Source organism: Equus przewalskii, chromosome 3, assembly GCF_037783145.1.
Source record: "Equus przewalskii isolate Varuska chromosome 3, EquPr2, whole genome shotgun sequence".
Classification (NCBI taxonomy): domain Eukaryota; kingdom Metazoa; phylum Chordata; class Mammalia; order Perissodactyla; family Equidae; genus Equus; species Equus przewalskii.
In genome coordinates, this window is record NC_091833.1 from 37548681 (window position 1) to 37568013 (window position 19333).

Here is a 19333-nt window from a genome sequence, read left to right on the forward strand (position 1 = left end):
CAAAATAGATAGTCGTTGAGATTTGGTCTGTGGGTATAGTTGGTTGATTCCACCTCTAGAATAAACTTCAACTGAAAAATAGCAATTAAGAGATTTCAGTTAGCCTGAAGGTGCTTTTATTTGACAGTGGCAAGAGTGGAGCACCTCCTCAGTGCTATTGTATTGGTGAGGCTTTTTCTCTTTGAAGGCGGGGTTACAATGCCTCGTGTTGTGGATAGCTTCAGAAAAAGAGAATCTCACAAGTTCTCAGTGGGGAGTATTTTTTGGAAAGGAATTTGTCAAAATTTGTGAAAAAATCTAAAAAGTGCACAGACACTTCATTTCACCCAGTGGTTTGACTTCTAGGAATTTAACCCAAGTCTTTATGGGTTAGGTTATTCATCGCGGCATTGTTTATCAAAGTGAAAATTTGGGTGCATCCTGAACGCTCAGCAGTAAGGGGAGCAGTGACATAAATTATTGTAGAGGTATAAAAGAGATTGTTATGCAGCCAGTGGAAATTATATTGTGGAACTTTATTGACTTAGAAAGATTTTTTTAAAAAAGCAAGCTACAGACATTGTGCATAGTATGATCCCATTATTGAATAAAAAATATGTGAAACATACACACAGGAAATAAAATGAAAGACTCCCTGCTAGAACGTTAACAGTGCTAATTTGTGAGATAGGAGTATAGATCGTTAGCAGCAGCAGCACAGTAGTAAGTACTATTTCTTGAGTCCTTAGCAACTGCTGGCACTCTAGGAAATGCTTTACATACATAGTGTCATGTAATCTTTAAATCAATGATGTGAAATAGGAATGCTTATTCCTCTAATATAGTGGAAATGAGAGGCTTGGAGAAATTAAGTAGCTTCCTCAGCTGACGCAGCTAGAAATGGGGGGCCCGGGTTTTGTACTCAGATGTATCTGATTCCAGAATTTGCACTACTGGGTCACATGCCATACTGACTCTCTTCCTTTCTTCATGCTGATTTATGCTTCTAATCTTGCTCTAAAGTATCAGTGGGTGTTTTTAAGAAAGTTGAAGATGAGATCATTGGGTGTAATTACGTTAAAAACACTGATTGCCATGAGAAGATTTACCCATTCTTGTTCCATTGCTGCTGAGTCTAGGGACTACCATCCGCCTGTCCTTTCTCCTGGCCCGAGCGGCCTCCCTGCAGATTTGGAAGGGCAGAAGTGATTCCTCTAGGCTACTGCATAGAATGGGTATCCCCATTGCCTCTAAGTCCATAACCCAGCCAAGAAATATTTGTTTTTCTCCAAGATGAAGAATAATCTTCCATATTTTAAAGGTAAATTCCTTTGTTCCAAGAGAAAATCTGACTCTAAGAGCTTTTTAGAATCACTGCCAGAAGTGGGAGTAGTTGTCAAGTGGTGACCAAGAAACTTCCCCCCATTCCCCTCTTCCTTACACATTCCCTCGAAAGTGAATAGGGATAGTATTCATCCAGGAGGAGTGTTACGTATTCAAATCAAAATCGTAAATGCTTTCTTAATAACGTGTCTACCAGAAAGAAGCTATCACCTGAATTTCAACTTCATGATTGTTTTTTCTGTATGCGGGGCTACAGACACTATAAAAATGGTGCCTACTGAACTCCGACACTTTTCACGGTGAGCTGCTGTTTCTTGCTAAATTGCTCTTTAAGATAACGAGTCCTGCCACCAAACGTCTATGATCATCTTGCCACTTGGGTTTGTGTGATTACTGGCTTACAGAGCACAGTTAACATGATCAATTTTTTCTTTGACCTGTTTTGTCCCATCTTTTGTGTCCAGCTCCTTGAAAACAGAATGATGGGTAAATTCGTGTTTCTCGGGAGTTGGGAAGAACCATAGTTTTATTTATTGAATGCAGTTAATATGGCCAGTGTGAAATGATGCTAGATCACGGGTGGGCAAGTAGGGTCATGTAAAGCGATTACAGGAGACACATGAAAAATCTTGCCACACTGTTAAATTAAAAGTGATTATAAGTATAAATCTAGGCATTGCATTGGGAGTTTAATGGTCAGTATTGACTCTGAATCATTTGGAATAGGCAATAATCAGGTTGTGCAGTGAAGGATAATAGACAGTTAAGTGTGGTAATTGGGGGTGGGGTGGGAGTAGAGGGAGTTGGTATATAAGGGTAGCTCTGATTTCTTTTAGTTCCCCTTCATTCATCCATTCACTTAACAAATATTTATTGAGCTTTCTAGGCAATGAGGACACAGAGCTGAGCAGGACAGACCCAATCTCTGTTCTCATAGAACCTAGAGTCTCCCAGATGGATGCTGAGCATCCTGCAGTGCATGTGACTTGGGACCCTCCATAAATCATGAGGATGGATAACTCTCACCTACATAGACACGTAAACATGGTGACCTTGAACATGAAAGCGAGAGGGCAGTGGAAAGAGTTGACCTTCCTAGCTGCTTAAAATTTAGATTAATTCATATTTTTAAAATACCCCAATTCTACTGGTCCAGACCAAAGGGAAAATTCTAGTCTGATAATTAATATCTTTTCATAATATTTTTAAACTGGAGTTTTAATTCTCACAGTGTGTCACCCAATGATTGCAGGGTGCTGTTGACAGCAGCAGGGCTGTCCTTTCTGCTGGTTTCCAGAGGTGCTAGATAGTGGCTTATTGTTTGTGTCCTCTTTGTGTAAGCAGAAAATTTTTCCAATTCAGTGTATTTATCTTATTATAAAAACAACATTAAATGAAAGAATAATTTTCAAAAATAATGCTTTTAAAAGGAATTAGAAGAACTTGTTACCTTTCCCTCTAACACGAACATTTCCTTTATCGACTCTTCGAGAATCCTGGTGCGTAATTATAAAGTTTCACCAGCGATTCGTTCTTGACCTTCATGTAGCTGAGCGTCAAAGTCATCCAGGCTGTTTGTCTTTTAGCACTTCTTCCAACTTAGTTTTTGTATTAGGAACAATTAGTCTCTAATATCAGAGACTTTGTTCTCCTATTTTGTGCACAATCTAAAGATGGGGGAAAAAATGAATTTATTCTGGAGGGCAAGATGGCTGCAGAAGCTCCAAGAATCACATCCTCATTAACAGTATTTGAAAGAAAGTGCCCCTTGCCCATATTCCTTTTCCCAGAGCTCTTTGCAGACTCCCCTTCGTGCTCACTGGCCTACACCCGGGAAGGTCACTGCAAAGGGGAGTGGAGTTACTGTGTTTGGGTTTTAGACCCGATTCATCCCCAGGGTCTGGAGAGTTCATCTTCCCTGTGGCTCATGGCTTCTTGAAGAAGGATGGACACAATTTGGTTTGTGTTGGCACAGCGTGACAGTGAGGTAGGCAAGATATGGTGTTTGCCAAAGTTGTTTTTGGTGAGTTAATGTCATGAATTCTGGTAAAAAATTTTTCCTCTAATATTTGTTAAAACTTCTTCTCACCTCACAGTATTCTCAATCTTCTTCATGTTATTAATTTGCATATCAAACTCACTGTTCATAGGTAAGTGAAATATTTTTTCAAAAATAAGTGATTCGAATATATAAAGTTTTATTGTAATGACATTTTATAAAAGTGGATGTATTTTTAGAATAACTACCTAAGATCTCAGGACCTGCAAAATAAAGCAGGGGAAGAGAAGGAAAGGTTCCCAGTTTATTGCAGGGAGAAGGAAGTTATTATACAGAAATATCTTTATGTCTTTGGGCTATGGTAACTGGAGCCTTGACAGCCCTGGTTCTTTAGGGGCGCCTTTTAAGGTAGTTGGGTTATCCTAGATGAAAAAGGGTGAGAAAGCTGAAGGATAGTGTTATGGGCTGAATTGTACACCCCAAATGTATGTACTGAAACCGTAATCCCTAGTACCTCAGAATGTGGTTGTATTTGGAGTGAGGTGATCAAGTTAAAATGAGGCCGTGAGGTTGGACCCCTAATCCAGTCTGACTGGTGTCCTTATAAGAAGAGATCGGGACACAAATAAAGACACCAGGAATGTGTGTTCACAGAGGGAAGACCGTGTGAGGACACAGTGGGAAGACGGCCACCTGCAAGCCAAGGAGAGAGGCCTCAGAAGGAAGCGGCCATGCAGACACCTTCATCTTGGAAGTCCAGTCTCCAGACCTGTGAGAAAAACAGCTTCTGTTGTGTAAGCCCCCAGTCTGTGGTATTTTGACATGGCGGCCTAGCAGACTGATATAGATAGCGTTTAGTGCCGCCTGTTAAGGAATACCTACTGAGTGTCAGGGACTGAACGAACCCCTATTTGAGGTAGGAATTATCCTATTTTAACAACTGAGAAACTGAGTGTTGGAGAGATTAAATAACTTGTAAGTGGAAGGATCGAGAAGCAACCCACTGTAAATACTTCCCATATGCCACGCAGCCTGGATACAGCACATGTAACACGCCATAAACTTAGTAAAGACTGGCCTTGTTGATTTCTTCCTATTTGTCGGGCATTCTGTGCTAAGCATGTTGCATGAATTAGTGTGTTTAATCGTCATCATGACATTTTGACATATGTACCATTATTATTCCTCAGTACAGATAAGGCTCACAGACTGTAAGTCAGTTTACCGCGGTCACACGGGTACGCAGTGCTGGGGTCAGGACTGAGCTTGGCTATCTGACTCTGGAGCATCCTCTGCTCCCCATCGTCTAAACTACTTTCTGTTTGAATGTATCATCAGGAGGAAAGGTTTATGAAGGTAAAGGTTACATCAAAATGACAGAAAGCACCGAGGGTAGAGGATAAATGTAAATTCAATGATATGGTAATTGGTGAGTAGATCTTGAGGAGATATTTAAAAGGCAAATATGAAATAATATTTCTTATGAAACCAGTATATGCCTGGAAATATTTATTGACCATTGTAGCTCACAGACCAGTCTTTTAATTAATCAGTCATTCAAAGGATTGACAAAAGGGCCACAGGCAGTCCCTGAAATGACATCATATTAGCAGAGTGGTGAGGTGTACTCTCTGTTCCAAACGACCATGCTGTAATTAGGGCTCTAACAACAAATACTCATCATCAAACACCTCACACATGTGACTGAAATATGCCACAAACAGGCATTCACTTGAATATAAACTTGACAGACATCTTAAAATAAAAAATATACATCCAACTCCTATAAAGTGGGCATTGATAAAATGTCCCTCCCTTGTCTTAGCAACTTTAAGGTTCTCTGAAGTTTCAAAAAAGTGCTAACAGGCATCTAATACACAACTATGGAAATGATGAGGGAGAATCAGCCGTTCCTGGTGACAGCAAGTGGCATCTCTGGAATCACAGTGTAGCTATAAGTGTCCGCCTTCTTTGTCCTAAATGCCAGCTATGCCTCTCTCACACTGCTTACTTGACTCTCTGCCCAGAAACTACTGGACAAACGGGAAACACAGCAAGATGAGGAGCAGAGCGTTAATTAGTGACCACAAATGAACACTCAGGATTGTGAAAAACTCAGAAGCAGGACCGACTGGAATCCTGTGATTCATATAAAATATCCAGATTTTTTGAGCTATAAGATCTTTTTTTGGTTAATTTAACTATTATCTCTCTTGCCATTAGTAAATTATATGCAATTTGCTATATGTTTTTGAACTAAACTTATTCCTGCTTTGAGAAATTTTGTATCATTCTTTGGTATATTTATCTGAGCCCTCAAAAGCTCAAGATTGAGAATGATTCCTTTGAGTAGCATTTAGTATAGTATTGGTAGGAATAAACTTAGAAAGCATGTCAGCCTAAATCATGCCATAGAGATTTTTTTTTTTCCTGCTGAGGAAGATTAGCCTTGAACTAACATCTGTTGTCAATCTTCCTCTTTTTGCTTGAGGAAGATTAGCCCCGAGCTAACATCTGTGCCAATCCTCCTCCACTTTGTATGTGGGATGCCTCCACAGCATGGCTGACGAGTGGTGTAAGTCTGTGCCTGGGATCCGGACCTGCGAACCTGGGCCACCAAAGCAGAGTGTGCCGAACTTAACCATTATGCCACAGGGCTGGTCCCCACAGAGATTTTTATGCCATAGAGTAAAGGATGAGGGTTGGAATGAGTAAGATATTTAAAAAATATACTTCACTTTCTTGTAAAGTGAAAAGCCAATGTATTCAGCAGCTAGTTCTCCAAAATTCACATTTAGCAGGCAGGGGTAATAATCATGACTTGGCACTTCTAAGGGAGAATGAAAAATACTCAGACTGATATTGGACAAGATTAAAAAGAGAAATTTCTTACGTGAATTGGAAAGCTTGTTATGATGGTTATGATTTTTTTATTTGACTCTTAAACCCATATCTTTTCTAGACACTTGGACCACAGCGCTGGCGAGCCTCGCCTTACGTTCATCAAGCTGGCGGCTCATGTGGCTGGCCATCACATCACCTTTCCCACGTCTGTTCCCTTCCCGGTCTCCCAGACCACGACCCTGTTCTCACCCTTCTCTCTCCTCAAATCTCCAAAACTCTTTCACTTCCCCCTTCTTATAGATGAGCTTGTTTCCCGTTTCACTGAGAACAAAAGCAAACAGCAGAGGACTTCCACAAGCTACCATGACCACTTCTACACAGCTGTATGCATCTGCTTTCTCTCCTGATATTATAGGTGAACATTTGCTACTAGAGAAAAAAATTCTAATCTCTCTTCTTCCCTGCTATCACTCATCCTTTCTCATCTATTAAGGACATTGCTCAGCAATTTTTCCTTCCAGCTTTTGTCATCAAATTGGCCCTTTCTACTTGAATATTCTCTTAGACTACAAATATTCTTTAAATTCTCATATTGTGTAAAAAAAGAAAAGAAGGGGGAAAAAAGCAAGAGAGAAACAAAAAGAAAAAAATCACTTCTCTTGACCTTATATTTCTCTCCATTATCAACCTGTTTCTCACCTCCTCTTTTTTCTCACCTCCTCTTTAGCGCTAAGGTCTTGAAATGAATTTTTTTATACCGGTTCTCTACAATTGTTCTTCTCCTATTCTCTCTTGAATTGAATGAAATGAGGCTTTTGATCCCACAAGGACGGCTAACTGCTCTTGTCAAGATCATCATCCCCTCCATGTTGCTACGTCTAATGGTCAAGCCCCAGTCCTCGTGCTCCAAGCATTCAACGTCCTTGATGACTCCCACCTCTTTGAAATGTGTTAGTCATTTGGCTTCTAGGACACTCTACTCTTTTGTCTTTTCCTCCTATCTCATTGGCGCTCCTTCCCAGGACCTTTGATGGTCCCTACTCATCTCTCTGATCTTTAAATGTTGAAGCACCCCAGTATTCAGACATTGAACTTCTTTTTTTTTTTTTTTTTACTAGGACATGTCATCTAGGCTGGTGATTCACACATTTATACCTCCCACCCAGATATCTCTCCTGAACTTCAGACCCATGGATCCTGCTGTCTCCTTGACATTGCTACCTGGAGGTCTAACGATGATTTAATCTTGACTTTCCCCAAACCTGCTTCTCCCAGTTTTCCATATCCAGTAAAATGCAGCTCCATTTTTCCAGTTGCTCAGGTTAAAAAACCATGACTCCTCTCTTTCTTGATCCCACATCTGATTCTTCCATAAATGCTTTTGGCTCTGCCTTTAAATTTTTTCCAGAGTCTTCTCATTTCTCACTATCACCACAACTGCTTGTCAAGTCTTATCCAACATCTTTTGCCCCCTGAAGTATTCGAGCGCCTTCTACCTGGTCTCCCTTTCTCTGTCCTTGTCTCTCCTGTGGTCTATTCTCAATTCAGATGCCAGATGATCCTTTTAAATGTAAGTCAGTTCGTGTAATTACTCTCTTCAAACTATTCCTATGGCTTCTTCTGGTCTTATTTGAAATAAAAGTCAAAGGTCAAGTACATGCTTCTGGCGTTAGCATCATTATGTCTCACCTCATCTTCTACCACCGTCTCCCTCATCACCCGCTTCCAGCTGCACTGGCCTCAGGGATATTCCTCCGACAGGCTGAGGATGCTTCCGCCTCAGGGCTTTTGCACTGGATGCTTCCTCTGCCTTGAACACTTTTTCATCCAATATTTCTAAGACTTGCTCCCTCATCAAATTCAGGTTTTTACTCAAATGTCATCTTCTTTTTAAGGTCTTCTCATACCAATTATTAAAAACTGCAACCACACCCTTCCTTGCTTTATATTTCTCTGTCGCACTTTTCACCATCTGACCGGGTAGCTCTTCGATTTACTTGTTTATTGTCTGTCTTCCCTCCTAGGAGGTGAACTCTGTGATGCCAGGGGTTTTGGCTTCATAACTGCAGCACACAGAGCACTGCCTTACAACTAATAGGTACTTAGTAAACATCTGAATATGTGACTATATAGATAAGATTTGACGGGCAGCTAAATGTAACTCCTATGTTTTTTCTGGAGGTATGAAATAAATCAGTGATTTACAGCATTAGGTTCTGTCTTTTAACATAATACTTCTATCTTATAAGAAATAAAGGGTATTTTTTACACTAATTAGATGGACTGTATTATAACTGGTGTGGCAATATAGATAATTAAATAAAATTAGTCAAACCAAATGTTACACTTTTTTTTTTTAAAGATTTTATTTTTTCCTTTTTCTCCCCAAAGCCCCCCGTACATAGTTGTATATTCTTCGTTGTGGGTCCTTCTAGTTGTGGCATGTGGGACGCTGCCTCAGCGTGGTCTGATGAGCAGTGCCATGTCCGCGCCCAGGATTCGAACCAACGAAACACTGGGCCGCCTGCAGCGGAGCGCGCGAACTTCACCACTCGGCCACGGGGCCAGCCCCCAAATGTTACACTTTTTATTGTTAATTTACAGCTATTTTTCCAAAAAAGATTTTTGTTCCCTTTTACTTCAGTGGTTTTGAATGCTTCCCTATGTTTTTTGTTTCAAAAATGGATTATCTCTGTAGGTCGCCTGTAGAAAAGTGGAATCTGTCACGTTTACAAATGATCTTTTGGATGCCGAGGCAAATAGCAGAGCGGAGGAAAGTTAGCTACAGTTAGATCTTTGAGTAACTTCCCGGCTCTAAATGAGTGGCTTCACATTCCAGGATGCCAGTGACCCCCTGGAGCTGCTTGTTCCATACAGCAGCCCTGGCTGCACCCCAGGTCGGCTCTGCTGGAATCTGTCATGGGCCCTGGGAATCTGAGCTTTAACAATGCCCCCAGGGAATCTGCTGCTGGAGCGCCCTGGGCCTGGCTTTGAGATGTGCTGCTCTGATCATTCAAAAGATGTTCAATGTCTTTCCTAGAAATCAAGCAAAGGCTTATGGTAAGAAGAAAGGTAGCATAAATTTCACTCCTGTGGGGACGGATGATCTTGCTACTAATTGTGGCTTGGCTGCAAACTGTCCCCCGTCCTCGGGGTGCCATCTTGCATATGTGCTGTGGCTTACAAGGGGGGATGAGTGATTTCAGCTAAGCTCCGCTCGATCGGTATTAACCTATCCCCCTTACTGAAGAAATAATTCTACGGAAATGTCACATAACTGGAGGTGGTTGGAATCACTTCCTGATCACGTTTGCTGACTTATCACCATCTACGCCACAAACGCCTACATGGTTTTGTCTTAGGGTTTTTGTTTCCTTGCTCCTTTCTTTATCCTGAGGGAATCGGGTGATCAAAAGGGTCGGAATATGACACACTATTACCATGGAGACAAGAGCTCTCCAGCTCCCGTGCGGGTTGTTTTCTCCTCTCAAACCAGCTGTTACTCCATTGGAGTGAAGGATTTTTACCAAGTGGAAATATGAGCCTTGAAAATCTTTCGCTTTAGCTTTAGTTTGTGTGAGAGGAATGCCATGAAGTACTTTGCATTATTCTGAGACAAAGTGCCAAGAAAATGTTGGGTTTGGGGTGGTGACATTTTCTGTCACCGTGGTGTTTGGTTTCTGGGCTTGTACCTATTTTGTTTTAAGATTTTGATTAGCACATTATAATCATGAGTGGGAAAACATGGAGTCCTGTTAATGCACCCACCTCCTGCTACAGGAGAAGGAAATTGATATGTTGGTACTTGCAAATTATTTGATGAAATTCTATCCACCTCTTTGAGTATTTACTATATCCAATCTCTCTTCTAAGTGCTTTCCATGTATTATTTCATTTAGCCCCGCATCAAACTATGAGGTAGATTCTATGATGTTCATTTTACAGGTGAGGAAACTGAAACTGAGTGTAAGTGACTCGTGCATGCACACTGTAGTGATGGAACTAGGAGTAGAGCTGGGCCGTCCAGCCCTGGAGCCCATGCTTGGACTGTGAGCACAGCTCCAGGGGGACTGCTGCTGAGTCTGTTGTGCGGATTGTGACAGGGCTGCTCTACTACTATACTTAAGGTCACGTTCATGTCAGACGTGAGTGTGCAAGTCACAAGGCTCAGCCAATAGTTATTTTGGCAAGTTGTAACATATCCTAGAATTACGGTGCAGCTGTCAGCCCTGGCGCCTGCACCGAGACCTCTAGGTCCAGCTCTGGTTTCAGCGGCAGCCGTGGTGGGCAGTTCTCTGACAGCCCAGTCTCAACTCAGCACAACCACCCTCACCTGGAGCCCACTTATGAGTCTTTCTGTGCTTTACCCAGGGTCTTCTCTGATGCTCCAGGAGCCCCTTATGCTGTGCATAAGAGCAGCCAGGAAAAGAGGGGGAGTTACTGTGCCAGGGACAGTGTCCAGCCAATGGAGCTGGGGGTGGGGGACTAATGTATAAGTGCTCCAGCCTCCCACAGTCAGTTGGATAATTCTAGAAGGCATCCTATATGCTTCTCAGAGGTCCTGGTAGAATCGAGAATCCACCCTAGGGGAATCCATTCATTGATGGAAATGACACCACATGGCAGTCTGACCTTTCTCCTGTCTCCATTTATTTGCTCCTGCTTCCTGGGATCAGTACCCAAACAAACTGCCTGCACCCAAGTCTTTGTCTCGGGTTCTGATTTCTAGGGGAACCCAAACTAAGAACCAGACTCGTTTATCAACATTCACAATTGTGATGATTATGCTGTACTGGGAGTATAACCACCAAGGTTGTGGTCAAGTCCATGTGGTCAAGACATACTTGTGTGTGGCTGGATCCTAGTTCTGTCACGCCTATACCTCACAACACTGTCAGCTAATCAAATATTCTGAGTCTCAGTGGAAAAGTACCTCACAGGATTGTTATGAGCCTGCTCAGAGCCGTGACATAGCAGTCTTGCTGTGGCTGTGATCCTTGCCCTCCTCTGGACTCCCCCTACAATCAGGTGTTGAGTGATGCTAAGTTGGAAAGAAGGAGGAGTGAACTAAATGTTGCTTAGAGATCTTTGCTCATAAGTTTGGCAGATGATTTGTGAGGCAACGTTTTCCCAATATTCTTTATAAGGAATTTTATTTAACAATGTCTGCTTTCCTTTATTCCCCTTCTAGGAAAGAACTATGAGCCTATGGCAAGATATAAAGAAATCTGGGGACTCCAAAATGCCAAAGCTTCTGTTTAAATTATACCTCTGTCTATTAAAACGTTTCTACTTTATTAAACTTTTGGTCTCTTGCTGTTAAAGAGATGTTACAGTGAATGGGAACAGAAAGTGGGTGAGTGTGCACTGGATCTAGGGTTGCCATGGAAACAGGAGGCACAACCAATCAGTGAAGAGGTATGTGTTCTTCCAGGAAGTCTTCAAATTGTCCCCAAAAGCCATCTGTCTGTATAAGTGAACTGAATAACCATATCTGGTGCTCAGTGCCCACTGTGCAACCCAAAATCTAGGTAAGGGTCAAAGAAGTCTTATCTTGCACACACAGCTGTAAGACTGAAGAGAGTAGGAGTCGTCTGTGCTGCAGTTCCCTCCTCTGCTTTTGCAAATAGCAGGAGAGACAGCGGGAATGGCAATAATAATGACTGAAGTGTGTCTAACTCTCCCAACATTTCCAAGGGATTCTATGTTCATTGATCACTTGATTCTGTAAGACAGCAGCCTCCGCCTTACTATCCCAGTATCACAGAGGGGAACACTGAGGCGCAGGGGGATTTGCTCAAGGTCACACAAATAATAAATAATTAAAATGGGACCAGATTCCTGAACTCTTATTTGTGCAACTTTTCCCTTCTGCTAAGGCATAGCCCAGAGGTATACTGGGAGAGAATAAAGGACTTAGGGGTCAGTTTCTCTGGATCTGGAAGAAATCCTGATGGTGCTGTTGGGAACCCAGGCTAAGTGTTATACACTGGTCCACCTTGTCTCTATCCTGTCCTCCATTTCTGCCCTTATCAAAACCTCAAGTTCTTATTCTGCAGCACAGTTTTTCCTCCATGAAAACTTCCTGAAGTTAACGTATATATACACCCACATATATATCTTTCTTGAATTCTCAACCATTTGCTCTCTGAGTAACCCACATGGTACTGTGATATTGTGATTTATAAGAAGTGTATATTTAATCATTCAGATGACCAAAATGTATTTCTCATATATATTTGGTCTTCATCCACAGTTCCTGGCTCACGGCTAACCAAAACCCTTGGAATTTCCTGAGCAATAAGAGCAATGGGAGCATCTTTTGTCATAATATTTGGTCTCTTGTCCTAGTTCCTAAAAACTCTTCAGAGTCATAAAGATCAAATGGGTGTCTTGCTGTTCATAACAATCACCTTTTCTCCACAACTGGGTTTATGTTGATGAGGTGACTTTTGGAAAGCACCTGTGGATGAGGGCTGGTTGCCAGGGGAACCAACCATGAATTGAGAGGGTGGAAACTTCACTCCTATCCCCTGATTTCTGGGAAGGGGGAGGGGCTAGAGGTTGAACCAATCACCAGTGGTCAATGATTTAATTAATCATGCCTATGTAATGAAACCTCCATAAAAACCCAAGAGGAGAGGGTCCTTCCGGGTTGGTGAGCACTTGGAGATTTGGGGAGAATGGTGCGCCTCCAGAGGGTATAGAAGCTCGTTGTCCTTTCTCCACACCTTGCCTTGGGCATCTCTTCCATACACTGTTCCTGAGTTATATCCTTTTATAATAGACTGGTGATCCTCTAAGTGAAATGTTTCTCTGAGTTCCATGAGCGGCTCTAGCAAATTAATCCAACCCAAGGAGGGGCTCTTTGGAACCTCTGATCTATAGCCCTGTCAGTCAGTAGCGCAGGTGACAACCTGGATTTGCGACAGGCATCTGAAGTGTGTGCGTGGGATCTGATACTTGGGTACTTAACCACTTTTTCTACTATTTCATGTGTGAGAATCTTGCCTCTTCAACTAAATTATAACTTCTGTAAAGGCAAAAGTTGTGAACTCATGTCATGAGCCCTTTGTTTCTCCCTAATTTCTGGCAATGTTGGACACAAATTAGGTGTTGAGATACGTCACTTGGTATTGTGGTGACTTGCAGCACCTGCTACTCTAGAGCTGTGGTTTTTGTTATTGTTTGCTTGCTTTTGGTGTGTCCAGAAATGTAGTATTAAATTTTATGAGATCATATCCCTTTTGTAACCCATCTAGAGCCTTAATAGAAGCAAGCAAAAAGGTGTTAACAGTACCAGAACTGCTTCTCAATTGCTGTGGCCTCACTGAGTTTCTGTGCTAACTTAGTAAATTAAGAAACAAGTTTGACTGCTAGAATCTTAGGACATCTTATTGACCTTAGAATGTCTTCTTACATTATGAGAATGAGTTATGTGTTACTAAGCCTAATGCAAAGGAGTTAAAAAAACAAAACAAGACCAGAAACCCCTTATCCTGGTGAAGGTCATGCACATTACAATACACTTCCCTGTTCTTTCCTAGTTTAGTCCTTCTCTGTGCTCAGGTTGAGCTAACTGCTGTAACGAACGCACTCCCAGATGAATCATGGCTTAAGCACAGGAAGAGAATGTTTCTGACTCATGTAACAGACCTTAGAGTGTCAACAGGTCAGAGATGCTGCCCTCTACTCATCCTCAGTCTTGAGGCTGCTGGAGGCCCTGGCTTCTTCCAGGAGTGGCTTTCAAGTTCACCCTAGGATAGTTCTATTTTGATGAGCCACAAGAGAAGAGAGGAGGAAGGCTTGGTTGCTTTCTACAGGCCAAGCTGGATCACATGCATTCACATTCAGTGGCCTCACCTGCCTGGAAGGTGGTGGGAAGTCTGGCCTGTGTGCCCAGGAAGAAGAGGAGACAATGGATTTTGGAGAGTAGCTAACAACCTATGACAACTCCCCCCTTCCGCCCAATAATCTGCATCCCATAATGAACACTCAGACTCAGAGTTTACCGGGAGATACCAAGAAGAGCAAAGAAAAGCAAACTTATGAATGCTTCCTTTGTTCCCAAATAAAGGTTTATCTTTGGAGGTATCACTCACTGGTCTTGTTGACTCTCAACCCCTTTCAGCTAAGATTGAAGGAATTGCAAAATGTCCTTGGGGACCAAATCAACTGTCACAAAGGCTCTGCCTAAAGGCAAACAAAAAGTGAGAGAGATACTGGATGACAAAGGACGGTTTTTAACATTCAAAGTTCTCAGACAAGGGTGCCCAGCACATCTTATCTCCATTTGGTTCATTCCCCCAATAAAGTCTTAAATACACAACTGTCCCCATTGTTGGGAGGATGGCCCTGGTGCCTGGTTGGAAAGAGAAGACCTGAGGAGTTGATGATTAAGGAGAGGGGAACTGGGGCTATTGTAGGGGAGTGGGAAAGGAGACAGGCTCAGGCCAGGCTATGAGTGGGCGTTTCATAAGTCACCCTCCAGGGCGCAACCATGAAATCACTGATGCCAGGTAGCCCCAAAAATTCCCTGCACCTCCTTGTTAGGTGAAATGGCTCCACTGCCTTCTTTGCCCACTGTGTAGGGTTTGGATTTGATTTTTACTTCTGTAGCACAAATGAACTCCTTCTAAAAGCAGCTCTTGATTGGTTCCCCCTTTTCATGACCTGTTCCCCAGGAATGCCCTCTGCAACCTTCTGCAGAGTGTCATGTGTATAATTTCCTTATATTAAGAAACCAAAAGCTGGAATGTAAATAGTGGATGATGCGGGGTCGGTGAGCCGAGGAGTCAAAAGAAAGATTTCTTAGACTCTCAAGATTTGGCAGTAGTGCTCTTTTATTTAGAGAATAGTGTGGAACAGCATGGGGACAGGACCCATGGGCAGTCAGAGCTTCTGCTGCCGCCACTTCTGCTGCCCCCGCTGGCATGGGGACAGGGCCCATGGGCAGGCAGAGCAGCTGCTGCTGCCCTCGCTGGCATGGGGACAGGACCCATGGGCAGGCAGAGCTGGTGCGTGGGGACAGGACCCACGGGCGGTCAGAGCTCCTGCTGCTGCTGCATGGGGACAGGACCCATGGGCAGTCAGAGCTCCTGCTGCTGCCCTGAGTTGAGGGTTAGGGCTAATTTTATAAGGCATAGGTACGTGACTTATTTTTACTGGAGAAAAGAAAAGATGATGTAAAAAGTCATTAAATGATTTCAGTGCAGATGGGGTCTGGTTATTGTGCGGTCATATAACTTTAGATACGAATCTGGCCATATAGATCGGCATGTAGGTGAGGATGCCCTGGGCTTCTCTCCCTGGGGCGGTCCTAATTCATACCATAAAAAAGACCACCGGGTCGTATAGTTTGGCATGTAGGCCAGGTCACCTTGGGCTTCTCTAGCTGGGGCAGCCTTAATCCACATCAGTGGATATTATCAGTATAAGAACAGAAGCACAGGTAACTCGGTAAAAACTTTAATCAAATATATGTGTTTGGAGAAATGTAACAAATCCTTAATTGTAAAGTAGGTGAGAATAATGCACGTATTATTCCTTTTATACTTACAACAAGGCTATGAAGCAGATATTATCTGTTTGTTTTTTTTGTAGAAGGGAAAATTGGGACATAAAAAGTGTTCAGTTATCTTTCTAAGGTCAAATAGCTGGGTGTTATGGATAGAATTTTAACTCAGTTTTAACTCCAAACCCCATGGATTTACTCATTATACCAGATTCCTTCATCCTTAGGAGTCAGGCTTTAAGATACCTTCCATTTCCTCCTACCTTCCACTTGAAAGCATAAAGTAGGCAGTGAAGTTATTTGATCAAAATGACTAGAAATGATTATCATCAAAGTAACTTCTTAAGTTCATGTTTGTGTATAGCACAGGGGAGAAAGACAATTCCTCTACCCTCTGGGTCCTTCTGGCTGGCCTAAGAATTGAATCCACAGGAGTCAGAGTAACAGGAGAAAATCAAACAAAGCTTTATAACATGTATGATGAGGATTATTTTAGGCTGGTTACTGTTAAAAACTGCAGATGAGAAGGAGGCTCTGAGGAGTAGAATTTACTTGCCCTTTGATGAGAGATATTTGCTATTGTGAAGGAAGTCTCCATCTGTGGGGGTATCTCCCTCTCTGCACCAGGAGGAAGGGGGGATGACTTTATCTCTAGAAACTCTTAATGGGGAAGGCAAGGACTTAAGTTGTTTACTGTCTGGTAACCTCATGTAGCTGACCCCCCATCCCAACATCCTCCTTTGTCTTTAGCTGAAGATAATATTTAAGGTGGTGGCTTCTGCTATTTACTTAATCCAGTTTGATTCTTATCTAAAAGTTATAGGACCACCCAATAACCAGACCCTACCGGCACTGATACCATTTTAACAACTCTTTTTACATATTCTTTCCTTTGTCTTGTAAAGAGATAACTCACATACTTATGCCTTAAATGTAGCCCTTATCTCAACCCATGTTTGCAGCAGCAGCTCTGACTGCCCGTGGATCCTGTCCCCATGCTATTCCACACTACTCTCTAAATAAAAGAGCACTACTGCCAGAGCTTGAGAGTCCAAGAAATCTTTCTTTCGACTCTTCGGCTCGCCGACCCCGCATCAATATACACGTGGGAGAAACCCAGAAAAACTGAGCAACTCACTGGAATTGCCAAAGGTGTCACCTTAAATACCATCGTCAGTTACAGACAAAGGAGGGATGTTGGGGGAAGTGGTTTGGGACTTCAGAGGGAAGAAGGCAATTCACATGGAGATGGAAAAGCAAAGGTTTGGTGCAGAACTTTGATAAGAGTGGGCTTAGTGAGGACCCTCACAGTCTACCCATACTCAGAGTTATTGTTGGTGATGGCCTGTCCTGGGGACAGGCCTTTTATCTTAAATTCTTTTAAGCAGTTAGGGGGGAAGGTCAAAGTTTCTTTCAGAGTCTTTTGTTCTTAAAAATAATGAAGCCTAAAAGACAGATTTTGAGGTGGCCAATTCTGATCCTCTGCAATAGCAATGGACTAGCTGTTAGGAAGAAATCCTGCCTCTAGAAGCTTACGCTTAGAAACACTGGCATGTCTTAGGCTTAGTATTTTTGATAACCTGTGTGTGTCTCAGAACTGTGTTTTATTTGAATGTCAGGGTTCACATTTGATTGCTGAAATCTGGCTTATCCTTTAAGATTCACCTTGAATACCACCACTTCTAAGAATCTTTTCTACAACTCCTCAAAAGAAAATTTCTTCCTTTCTTTTTAAAAATTAATTAATTAATTAATTTTTGGATGTACATCATATTTTGAATTCTGTGTAGATTACATCATGTTCGCCACCTGAAAACTAATTATAGTCCATTCCCTCGCATGTGAGCCTAATCACCACTTTTGCCCTCCTCCCTTCCCCCTTCCTTTATGGTAACCACCAATCCAATCTCCAATGCTATGTGTTTTTTTGTCGTTGTTTTTATCTTCTACTTATGATTGAGATCATACGGTATTTGACTTTCTCCCTCTGACTTATTTCACTCAGCATAATACCCTCAAGGTCCATCCATGTTGTCACAAATGGCTGGATTTCATCATTTCTTATGGCTGAGTAGTAGTCCATCATGTATAAATACCACATCTTCTTTTCCATTCGTCCCTTGATGGGCACTTAGGTTCCTTCCATGTCTTGGCTATTGTGTATAATGCTGCAATGAACATAGGGGTGCAAGTATCTTTATGCCTTTGTGTTTTCAAGTTCTTTGCATAAATACCCAGCAGTGGGATAGCTGGATCATATGGTAGATCTATCCTTAATTTTCTGAGAATACTCCATACTGATTTCCATAGTGGTTGCACCAGTTTGCACTCCCACCAGCAGTGAACAAGGGTTCTCGTCTCTCCACACCCTCTCCAACATTTGTTGTTTCCTGTCTTGTAAATTATAGCCATTCTGACCGGAGTGAGGTGATACTTCATTGTAGTTTTGATTTGCATTTCCCTGATAGCTAATGATGTTGAGCATCTTTTCATATGCCTGTTGGCCATCCATATATCTTCTTTGGAGAAATCTCTGTTCAAATCTTTTGCCCATGTTTTAATAGGATTGTTGGTGTTTTTTGTTGTTGAGCTGTATGAGTTCTTTGTATATTTTGGATATTAAGCCCTTATCTGACATATGGTTTGCAAATATCTTCTCCTAATTGTTAGGTTGTCTTTTCGTTTTGTTGATGGTTTCCTTTGCTGTGCAGAAGCTTTTTAGTTTGATGTAGCCCCATTTCTTCATTTTTTCTTTTGTTTCCCTTTCCGGGTCAGACATGGGACTTGAAAATATGCTACTCAGACTGATGTCAAAGAGCGTACTGCCTATGTTTTCTCCTAGAAGTTTCAGGGTTTCGGGTCTTACATTCAAGTCTTTAACCTATTTTGAGTTGATTTTTGTGCATGGTGTAAGGGAATGGTCTACTTTCATTGTTTTGCATGTGGCTATCCAGTTTTCCCAGCCCTATTTATTGAAGAGACTCTCCTTTCTCCATCGTATGCTCTTGGCTCCTTTGTCGAAACTTAGCTGTCCATAAACGTGTGGGTTTATTTCTGGGCTCTCAATTCTGTTCCATGGATCTGTGTGTCTGTTTTTGTGCCAGTACCATGCTGTTTTGGTTACTATGGCTTTGTAGTATATTTTGAAACCAGGGAGTGTGATACCTCCAACTTTGTTCTTTTTTCTCAGGAATCCTTTAGCTATTCGGGGTCTTTTGTTGTTCCATATAAATTTTAGGATTCTTTGTTCTGTTCCTGTAAAAAATGTTGTTGTAACTTTGATAAGGATTGCATTGAATCTATGGATTGCTTTAGGAACATAGCGTACATAGTGTTAGCCTTTTGGATGCCCGCCTGGAGTCTTACACGTGGTAAGTGTACTGCAGACGTTTGCTGAAATGAGATTAAATACCTTCCCGTAGCTTGAACACCACTCTTTTTTAGCTCAGCCTTTGAATAGAGAAAAATCTATTCTGAATTTAGACTTTTGCTTCAACCTCTCTGTCTCCAAGGGATCCTACAAAAGAAACACTTGGGAATGAAAGTGAGACACAGAAAAGAACTAGACTGCTTAGATAGTTTAATCCTCCCAGATTTTCCAAGCTTGCTCTAAAATTTGTTATCAACTTTTTTTTTTGGCTTTAATAGTAGAT

General features: G+C 42.0%; 1 long non-coding RNA gene across 1 annotated transcript; it reads left to right on the forward strand.

Moving 5' to 3' along the window:
- The first annotated feature begins 3978 nt into the window (after positions 1–3978).
- On the forward strand, positions 3979–11468 carry LOC139082513 (uncharacterized). Its single transcript, XR_011538599.1, has 2 exons — positions 3979–4116; positions 11358–11468. It is a non-coding gene; the product is annotated as an uncharacterized lncRNA (long non-coding RNA).
- The last annotated feature ends 7865 nt before the right edge of the window (positions 11469–19333 follow it).